Consider the following 8,635-nt stretch of genomic DNA (forward strand, 5'->3'; position numbering starts at 1 on the left):
AAGTTTTTAACTGTGTTTTCCCCGAGGATTCGGTGCTGCGCGGTTCCAGTTTGTCATTGTGCGTTTTGACTGCACAAACATATTCCGCAAACATTACCAGCTGTGCTGTTATCCAGTGAGTTCCCACTCCAATACTTTTATGAGCATTCAGTTCAAGTGTAGAGTTTGAGTGTATACAGAACTGTACAGTGATATCAGAAAATTTTACAAGGTTGTGGGACATTGTGTTTTGTTAATATTGAACCACGAATATGAATCAATCCATTTTTTCCAATATTTAATTGAGCAAGTTTTCAAAATGTTTCCACCCAATTTTGAACCAGGAACTTTTCGCGTGTGAGGCAAATGTGACAACCACTGCACTACGGAAACACTGCATTTGAAGTAATGTTAGGAACATAACCAGAGCTTTAACCTGCACAGCTGGACTATACTTCAGGAGCTGGTTTTACGAGAATAGAATGACGGTGCTATATTTAGGAAGGCTGTGAGTGTGGTAGGAATTGATCCAGTGTTTCCCAGACTTTACACATAGGAACAGGAGCTGGCTATTTAGCAGCGAGTGGTTAGGATCTGGAATGTACTGGAGGCAGACTCAATCTTATCTTTCAAACGGGAGTTGGATAAGTGTCTGAAGGAAAAACAATTGCAGGCCTCAGGCGAAAGAGCGGGGGAGTGGGACTCGCTGACAGTCGGCACGGGCTCGACGGGCCGAATGGCCTTCCGTGCTGTAACCATTCCATGATTCTATAAGTTAGTGGCACATTTCACAGTTTGGGTGGAAGCAGAACATGGCAAAGGGACATGGATTGAGTCGGCAAAACAAGATGCATCTGATTCAGGAGATTCGGGGGGCGTGGAAATTCAGGAGTTTAATGACTTTGAAAGGAACATTTTTGTTTTGTGCTGTTTTGGTCAGAGAAATGTTTGTGAAAGGAATTTTTTGCACAGAGGAATGCAGCATTTAATCTTCTGCCTTAACACTTCTTTCTGGGTGTCGGGGTCACATTTCTTTTCGATGTCATTCTTCCAGAATTTATATTTCATTTGCTGTTTCACAATAACCAGACCCTTGCGCTAAAGTCAGTCGCACTGTTTCCCCAGTCTCATGTTGATGTTACCAGCAATGAACATTTTGAATCAGATCCCTAAAGCACAGTGTGTAAAATGGGACATGTTTTAACAATTAACGTGGGGCTCACACCCCTGAATCCAAGATTAAGATTCTCATGCTCGACCAATTGACCTCGCCGGGCTTCTGCCAAATGCACCTTTTTGTCGCTGATTGCAGCCAGGCGCCTGTTGGCTCCGCCCCAGATGTTTAAACTTGCTGTCGAGGAACTGACAGAATCCTCTTGAATGGTGGACCAGGCTCGAGGGGCCGAAAGACTTTCTCCGGCTCCGAATCCTGACATGTTTATGATCTTATAACCTTTCACAGGAGAACAAACTCGCCCCTGAGCATGCATGAGGAGAAAGCTCCAGAAAATATTCCCACCCGGTGAGCTTTCGCTTGTAAGTGTAAAGTCCTGACCCTGCAGTACAGACTCAGACGAGGCACATGCTGAAGTCATGGTCACTCTGGGCCTGCACCTTTATTTCACAGCTCTCATGTGCCACACTTGCCTGAGACCTGCCTTTATATACCTGTGTGGAACAGGTATGCAGTGTCTCCTGCAAGTGCACCCCTGGTGGTAACGTATGCTTGTGGTTACAGGTCATATCTAGTTACAGTCATGTATAGCATGGTAAGATACAGTTATATACAGTAGTGTGAGATACATGACATCAAACTCCCCCAAGGTCTTATTGTCTTTATAGATTCAGACTCTCAGGTGGTCTACGCTCTCGCGTGGAGCGTCTTAGTTGTGGTTCAGTTGTTTGCCTTGGTGCCTGTTTTTCTTTCAGTATGATTGCTGGTATCTCGCCTGGGCTGTCTGTTGAGACTGCCCTTTCCTCAGGTTGTTCCCTCTGTCTGTCCACCAGGTGTGGTGTGAGTTCCATACTGTAGTCTGCCTCTCGTCCTGCAGTTTTGTTGGTGAATCTACTTTTTACTTGGTCTACATGCCTCCGGCAGGTTTGGCGATTGTCCATTTGGACAACCAGTCGCCTGTTTCCGTCCTTGCCTGTTACTGTCCCTGCACGTCATTTGGGACCCCTGCCATAGTTTAGCACAAACACTTTGTCCCCTATATCATTCCACCTCCCCCTCAAATTTCGGTCATGGTACTCAGTTAGCTTCCGACGATTAGCCTCAACAATTTCATGCATGTCTGGGAGGATTAACGAGAGCCTGGTCTTTAAGGTTCATTTCATCAATAGTTGCACGGGGGGAACCCCAGTCAACGAATGTGGACGAGATCTGTCTGCCAGCAGCAGTCACGACAGGCGGCTCTGCAGCGTGGGACCTTGGATTCTGAGCATGCCTTGTTTAATGATCTGCACTGCTTGCACCGCCTGGTCATTGGAGGCCGGCTTGAACGGTGCCATCTTAACGTGATTTATGCCGTGGTCAACTATAAAATCTTGAAATTCTGTGCTAGTGAAGCACGGACCATTATCACTGACCAATATGTCAGGAATTCCGTGCATTGCAAACATGGTTCTCAGGCTCTCCACAGTGGTGGAAGTGGTGCTCGAGTTTAAAATGTTGAACTCGATCCATTTTGAAAATGCATCAACGACTACACGGAATATTTTGCCCATGAATGGGCCCGCATAGTCTACATGCACCTGCGACCACGGTTTTTGTGAGCCAGGGCCAGGGGATTAGGGGGGCCTCCCTGGGGGCATTACTGAGTTGGGCACAAATGGTGCACCGACGGATGCAGAGCTCCAAGTCCGCGTCAATGCCAGGCCACCAGATGTGGGATCTGGCTGTGGTCTTCATTAGGACGATCCCCGGGTGCTCGCGGTGGAGCTCCCGGACAAACACCTCTCAGCCTCGCAAGGGCATAACTACTCGGCTGCCCCACATCAGGCAGTCTGCCTGTAGTGATACTTCATGCATGTGCCGATGGAAAGGTTTGATCTCCCCAGGGCAGGCATCGCGGGTCTCTGCCCAGTCACCAGTTAAAACGCATCTTTTGATTCAGGATAACGTGGGGTCGCTGTTCGTCCAGGCTATGATTTGGTGAGACATCATGGGCGAACCTGTGGATTCAAAGGCATTGATTGCCATGACCATCTCACAGTCCTGTTCGTCTAAACCTTCCGTGGTCGCCAGGGGTAGCCTGCTAAGCGCATCGGCAGAGTTGTCTGTGCCTGGTCTGTGCCTTATTGTGTAGTCGTAAGACACCAGCATGAGTGCCCACTGCTGAATGCGCGCCGAGGCTTTGGCATTTATTGCCTTGCACTCAGATAGCAGGGACGTGAGGGGTTTGTGGTTGGTTTCTAACCGGAACATGGCCACGAAATGGTATTGGTGCATCTTTTTGACATCGTACACGCACGTGAGCGCCTCCTTCTCAACCATACCGTAACCGCACGCCGCCCGCGAAAGTGACCTGGAGGCATAAGCAAGAGGTTGTAATTTACCCGCATCATCGACATGCTGTAAAACGCACCCGACCCTGTACACTGACGCATCACATGTAAGAACTAACTTTTTACCTGGGTCAAAAAAGGCTAAAACATTGTTGGAACATAGAAGATTGAGTTCTGTTGGGCGGATTCCATCAGCGGCAATTCTTCTGCCCAAAAATTCAACCTCAGGCGCGAGAAACAGACACTTGGATTTCTTAACTCTTAGGCCTACTCGATCCAATCGACTTAGTACTTCCTGCAAATTGCGGAGATGGAAGTCGTTGTCCCTGCCTGTGATGAGTATGTCATCTTGAAACACAACCGTCCCCAGGGTGGACTTGAGCAGACTCTCCATGTTGTGCTGGAATATAGCAGCTGCCGACCTGATGCCGAATGGGCATCGATTGTACATAAAAAGGCCTCGATGTGTGTTGATGGTGGTGAGTAGCTGAGACTCTTCGGTCAGTTCTTGCGTCACATATGCAGATGTAAGATCTAGTTTCGAGAAAAGTCTTCCTCAGCCAACGTGGCAAATAGGTCCTCTGCTTGGGCAGCGGTTATTGGTCCTGTCGGGAGACTCTGTTTATGGTAGATTTGTAATCCCCACAGATTTGTACGGATCCATCAGGCTTCATGACGGGGATGATGGGACTTGACCAGTCGCTAAATTCCACGGATGAGATAATGCCTTCCCGCAGAAGCCGGTCCAGTTCGTGGTCAACCTTTCCCCTCATCACATCAGGCACAGCTCTAGCCTTGTGATGGACCGGTCTGGCATCCAGTGTGATGTAGATTTTAACTTTAGCCCCTTTGAAGGTACCCACACCTGGCTGAAAGCGATGTTCAAAACGACTTAGAATTGCAGAGTAGTGTGAGAAACATGGCAGTAAGGCGAACGTGTGAACGGCCACACTGCGGAAACATCTCCACCTTCAGCACCAGGTCAGACGGAGATGCTGAGCGAGCAGGTGAACTGCAGGATCCCACTTTTTAGGAGCTGATCTTTGTGCCAAGCAAATGAGTTTTGCTTAATGACTAAAAATAAAAGGTGCTAGAAGTTGGATTCAAACCCACACTTTCGGAGCAGACTGAACACAACAGCTTAGACCGCTCGGCTGTCCTGACTATCCAGTGCTGTATATGGCCACCTGCAGGTTGATTTTGAACTTTTGTGTCTTGTCACAAGAAATAAATGAGGGCAACAGGTGTTTCTCTGACTGACACCGGGGAAACAGTGAGACAGACCTTGGAGCAAGGGTCTGGTTATTGCCAAACAGCAAAGAAAATATTAATTCCGGGATTCCCCAAAAGAGTAGTAACCTCGACGTGATTTGAACACGCAACCTTCTGATCTGGAGTCAGACACGCTGCCGTTGCACCACAAGGCCTACACAGGGAGCTTGAGATGTTCGTCTATATGAAGATTCCGCAATACAAGGGGCTTTAAAATCCCTGCCCATTCCCACCAGGTATCAGAAGAAGCGCTCACCTGTCAGTCACCGTATGATTTTTGTTTAACTTTTGTGTTGTTTTCACGGGAAAGCATCATTAATTAACCCGTCATCTTCTTTTGTACAATGAAAGAAATGCTGACTGAGGGACAGTCGATAATTCAATCATTTGTTCTGTGCGTTGCATGTTAACTGTTAAACCATATCCCATTTTACACACTGTGTTTTAGGAGTCTGGTTCAAAATCCTCATCGCTGGCGACACCAGGAATCTGGGGCAACTTTTGTCAAATTTATTAGCACCGGTTATTCCTACACGCGAAAGTTCCCCGGTGGATCCATTTTCTCTCGCTAAAAGTTATCTATTTATTGGTGAAATAAAGAGCAATTAAGGAATAAGGGAGCCCTTTTGCTAGGAGAATAAATAGCAAATAAAAACAGCAAATGCTGGAAATCTCAGCAGGTCAGTTAGCATTTGCCAGGAGACGAGACTCTCTTCCGTTTGTTCCCCTTTCGGAAATTTCAACATAATGTTCCCGCCCGGCATCAAACCGGCAACCTTTCACGTGTAAAGCGAACGTGATAACCGCTACACTAGGGAAACCTCTGGCACAGCTCGCACAACAGAGGGGAGCTGACCAGTGAGCTCCCTCTGTGCAGATCACCACTGATTTTTAACGTGGAAACAAGTCATCCTCGACTCCGGGGATTATCTAAGAAGAGAGAAGCATCAGGAATGTGTTGGCTCACCTTAAACAACTTCTGTCCCACACTGAACGTTCTCAATCCTTCTTCTCCGCTGCCCTTTACAGAAATGTCACGGATCACCCAGTCACCGTGTTCACTTCCACATCCTCACAGTGGGGCCACAGAGGCTCCTACCGTCTCCCAGCGATCAGCGAACTCGCCCAGTTTGTAAAATTAAACCCGGGACAGGTGTCCGGTAAAGGGCAGGAGAAGTAGGAGAATGTGTAAGCTCATTCTGTAACAGATAGTAGTGGGGTTATTAACGGCGATTACAGCAATCATTGATCCTCTCACACACCTCAATTATGTTTCTGCGATGAACTGATTGAGAATGGAAAGGGTTAATGCTCGGGATCTTAACCACTCAACCAGGTAACAGCTTCGATAATTTGTATCAATATAAAAATATATATTTATATATGAACCTGAATATCAACGGCAAGCTGTCTAGACATCATGGCACAACGGTCGTGAATCTAACTTTGAGTGAGCGAAATTGTTCCACAGTGACACCCATTTCATCTTTTAAACACTAGAAACTGACACAGGGGGAATAAATAGAGAAATAAAAGCACAGGGATACAGACAAAAGGAAGAGAGAAGGGGAATACTGTCCCCACACAGAACTAATGCAGAAACCCCTCTGCTGCGCTCGGGGTGGCCACCCACAGCCTGGATACACTTACGTCCCAACAGCTCATTGACTGTCGGAGTGGGACCGTGCGGCGCTTCAGAAGACAGGTCGAAAAAGCAAAGTCACTGATTCGTTCTCACGTGCTTCTCTAATCAAGAGTAGCCACACACAAAAACTTGCTTTTATAATGGCAAAACATGACCTTTATGATTGTCAAGCAGTTGGTTCCTTGATCGAAAAGCGTCACTTTTGCTTCGTCGAAGTTAAATGAAATTTGCGATAAGTCCTGGTTTCCAATCCTGGACGAGTCCATTATTTTGCCGGCGAGTTTTGAAATTGCACAGAAATTTTGCAAAGGAGGAGTTGCATTTTTGCAGTGCCTTTCCGGAACTCATGATGCCCCAAAGCGCTTTACAGCCGTTGAGTTATGTTTGAAGTGATGTAGTGTGGGGAAAGATGTGCCCAAATCACCCCACACGAACCTCAACTCTTTGCAAAGGAGTTTGGTGCAAATAATCAGGTGCCTCAGGGACTTGGACTTTCTTTGAATGAGTTCTGCTTGTACCTGTATTCAAGCTTGAAACAGCAACTGGGCTTCCATCTCACGGGAGCAGCGTGTAGCGGTTAGCGAGTCGGTGACGAGGTTTGGGGTTGATGTGCGTCACTTTCAATCTTTGAAATTTCACCAAGCAAAGAAATGGTGAATCCAACTGTCCCTGCAAGCATTTAGTTCCTGTTTAATCACAGGAATATCCGCAGTCAGGAGCTGAAAATGAATTAAAACCTAATACTGGCTTCGGGACAATCAGAATACTTTGTCACAGACAAGGCACCGGAAGGCTGGAAGGTAGATCACACCGGTTGTGGGAGAGCTGGTTGGCGGTGACATGGAAGTGTCTGCAGTGTGCGGGATCAGACTGCTTCCACACATCCACAATGAAGGTCCCACCCTTTATTTGGGAAAAGTGCAACTGAGACTGGACAAGTTCCAACTGGTCAGAGCAATCTGAAGCTTTAACTGATGAACACCCTGGTTTGGGATGTCTTGCAGTATACTCTTACGTCAGTCTCTGTGGCACAATGGGTTAGCGTGTTCGGTTGTGAACCGAAAAGTTGGTGGTTTAAGCCCCCTCAAGGACTTCAACTGTTTTCCCCGAGGATACTGTGCCGCACAGTTCCAGGTTGTCATTGTGTGCTTTGGTGTCATGAATATATTCCGCAAACATTGCCAGCTGTGCTGTTATCCAGTGAGTTCCCACTCCAATACTTTTATGAGCATTCAGTTCAAGTGTCGAGTTTGAGTACATACAGAACTGAACATAGATATCAGAAAATTTAACAAGGCTGTGGGACATTGTGTTTTGTTAATTTTGAAACACTAATATGAATAAATCCATTTTTTCTAATATATAATTAAACGAGTTTTCAAAATGTTTCCGCCCAGTTTCGAACCAAAGATCATTCGCGAGTGAAGAAAATGTGACAACCACTACATTCCGGAAACACTGCAATTGAAGTGATGTTAGGAACATAACCAGAGCTTTCACCTACACAGCTGGCCCACACTTCAGGAGCTGGTTTTATTAGAATAGAGTGATGGTGCTATATTTAGGAAGTCTGTGAGTGTGGCAGGAATTGATCTCGTGTTTCCCAGACTTTACACATAGGAACAGGAGATGACCATTTAGCAGCGAGTGGTTAGGATCTGGAATGCACGGCTTGAAAGGGTGGTGGAGGCAGACTCAATCTTATCTTTCAAACGGGAATTGGATCAGTTTCTGAAGGAAAAACAATTGCAGGGCTACAGGGAAAGGGTGGGGGAGTGGGACTCGCTGAGAGTCGGCGCGGGCTCGACGGGCCGAATGGCCTTCCGTGCTGTAACCATTCCATGATTCTATAAGTTAGCGGCACATTTCATAGTGTGGGTGGAAGCAGAACATTCCAAAGGGACATGGATTGAGTCGGCAAAACTAGAGGCATCTGATTCAGGAGATTCTGGTGAAGCGGAAATTCGGGAGTTTAATGACTTTGAAACGAACATTTTTGTTTTGTGCAGCTTCGGTCAGAGAAATGTTTGTGAAAGGAATTTTTTGCAGAAAGGGATGCAGCATTTCATCTTCTGTCTCAACACTTCTTTCTGGGTGTCGGGTCACATTTCCTTTCGATGTTATTCTTCCAGAATGTATATTTTCTTTGGTGTTTCACAATAACCAGACCCTTGCTCTAAAGTCAGTCTCACTGTTGCCCCAGTCTCCTGTTGATGTTACCAGCAATGAACA

The 8,635-nt window shown here is 46.6% G+C and overlaps 1 non-coding gene across 1 annotated transcript; it reads right to left on the reverse strand.

Moving 5' to 3' along the window:
* Nucleotides 1-4,841: 4,841 nt before the first annotated feature.
* Nucleotides 4,842-4,913, reverse strand: trnaw-cca (transfer RNA tryptophan (anticodon CCA)). The gene has a single exon. It is a non-coding gene; the product is annotated as a tRNA-Trp (tRNA).
* Between the last annotated feature and the right edge of the window lie 3,722 nt (nt 4,914-8,635).

Source organism: Pristiophorus japonicus, unplaced genomic scaffold, assembly GCF_044704955.1.
Source record: "Pristiophorus japonicus isolate sPriJap1 unplaced genomic scaffold, sPriJap1.hap1 HAP1_SCAFFOLD_262, whole genome shotgun sequence".
Classification (NCBI taxonomy): domain Eukaryota; kingdom Metazoa; phylum Chordata; class Chondrichthyes; family Pristiophoridae; genus Pristiophorus; species Pristiophorus japonicus.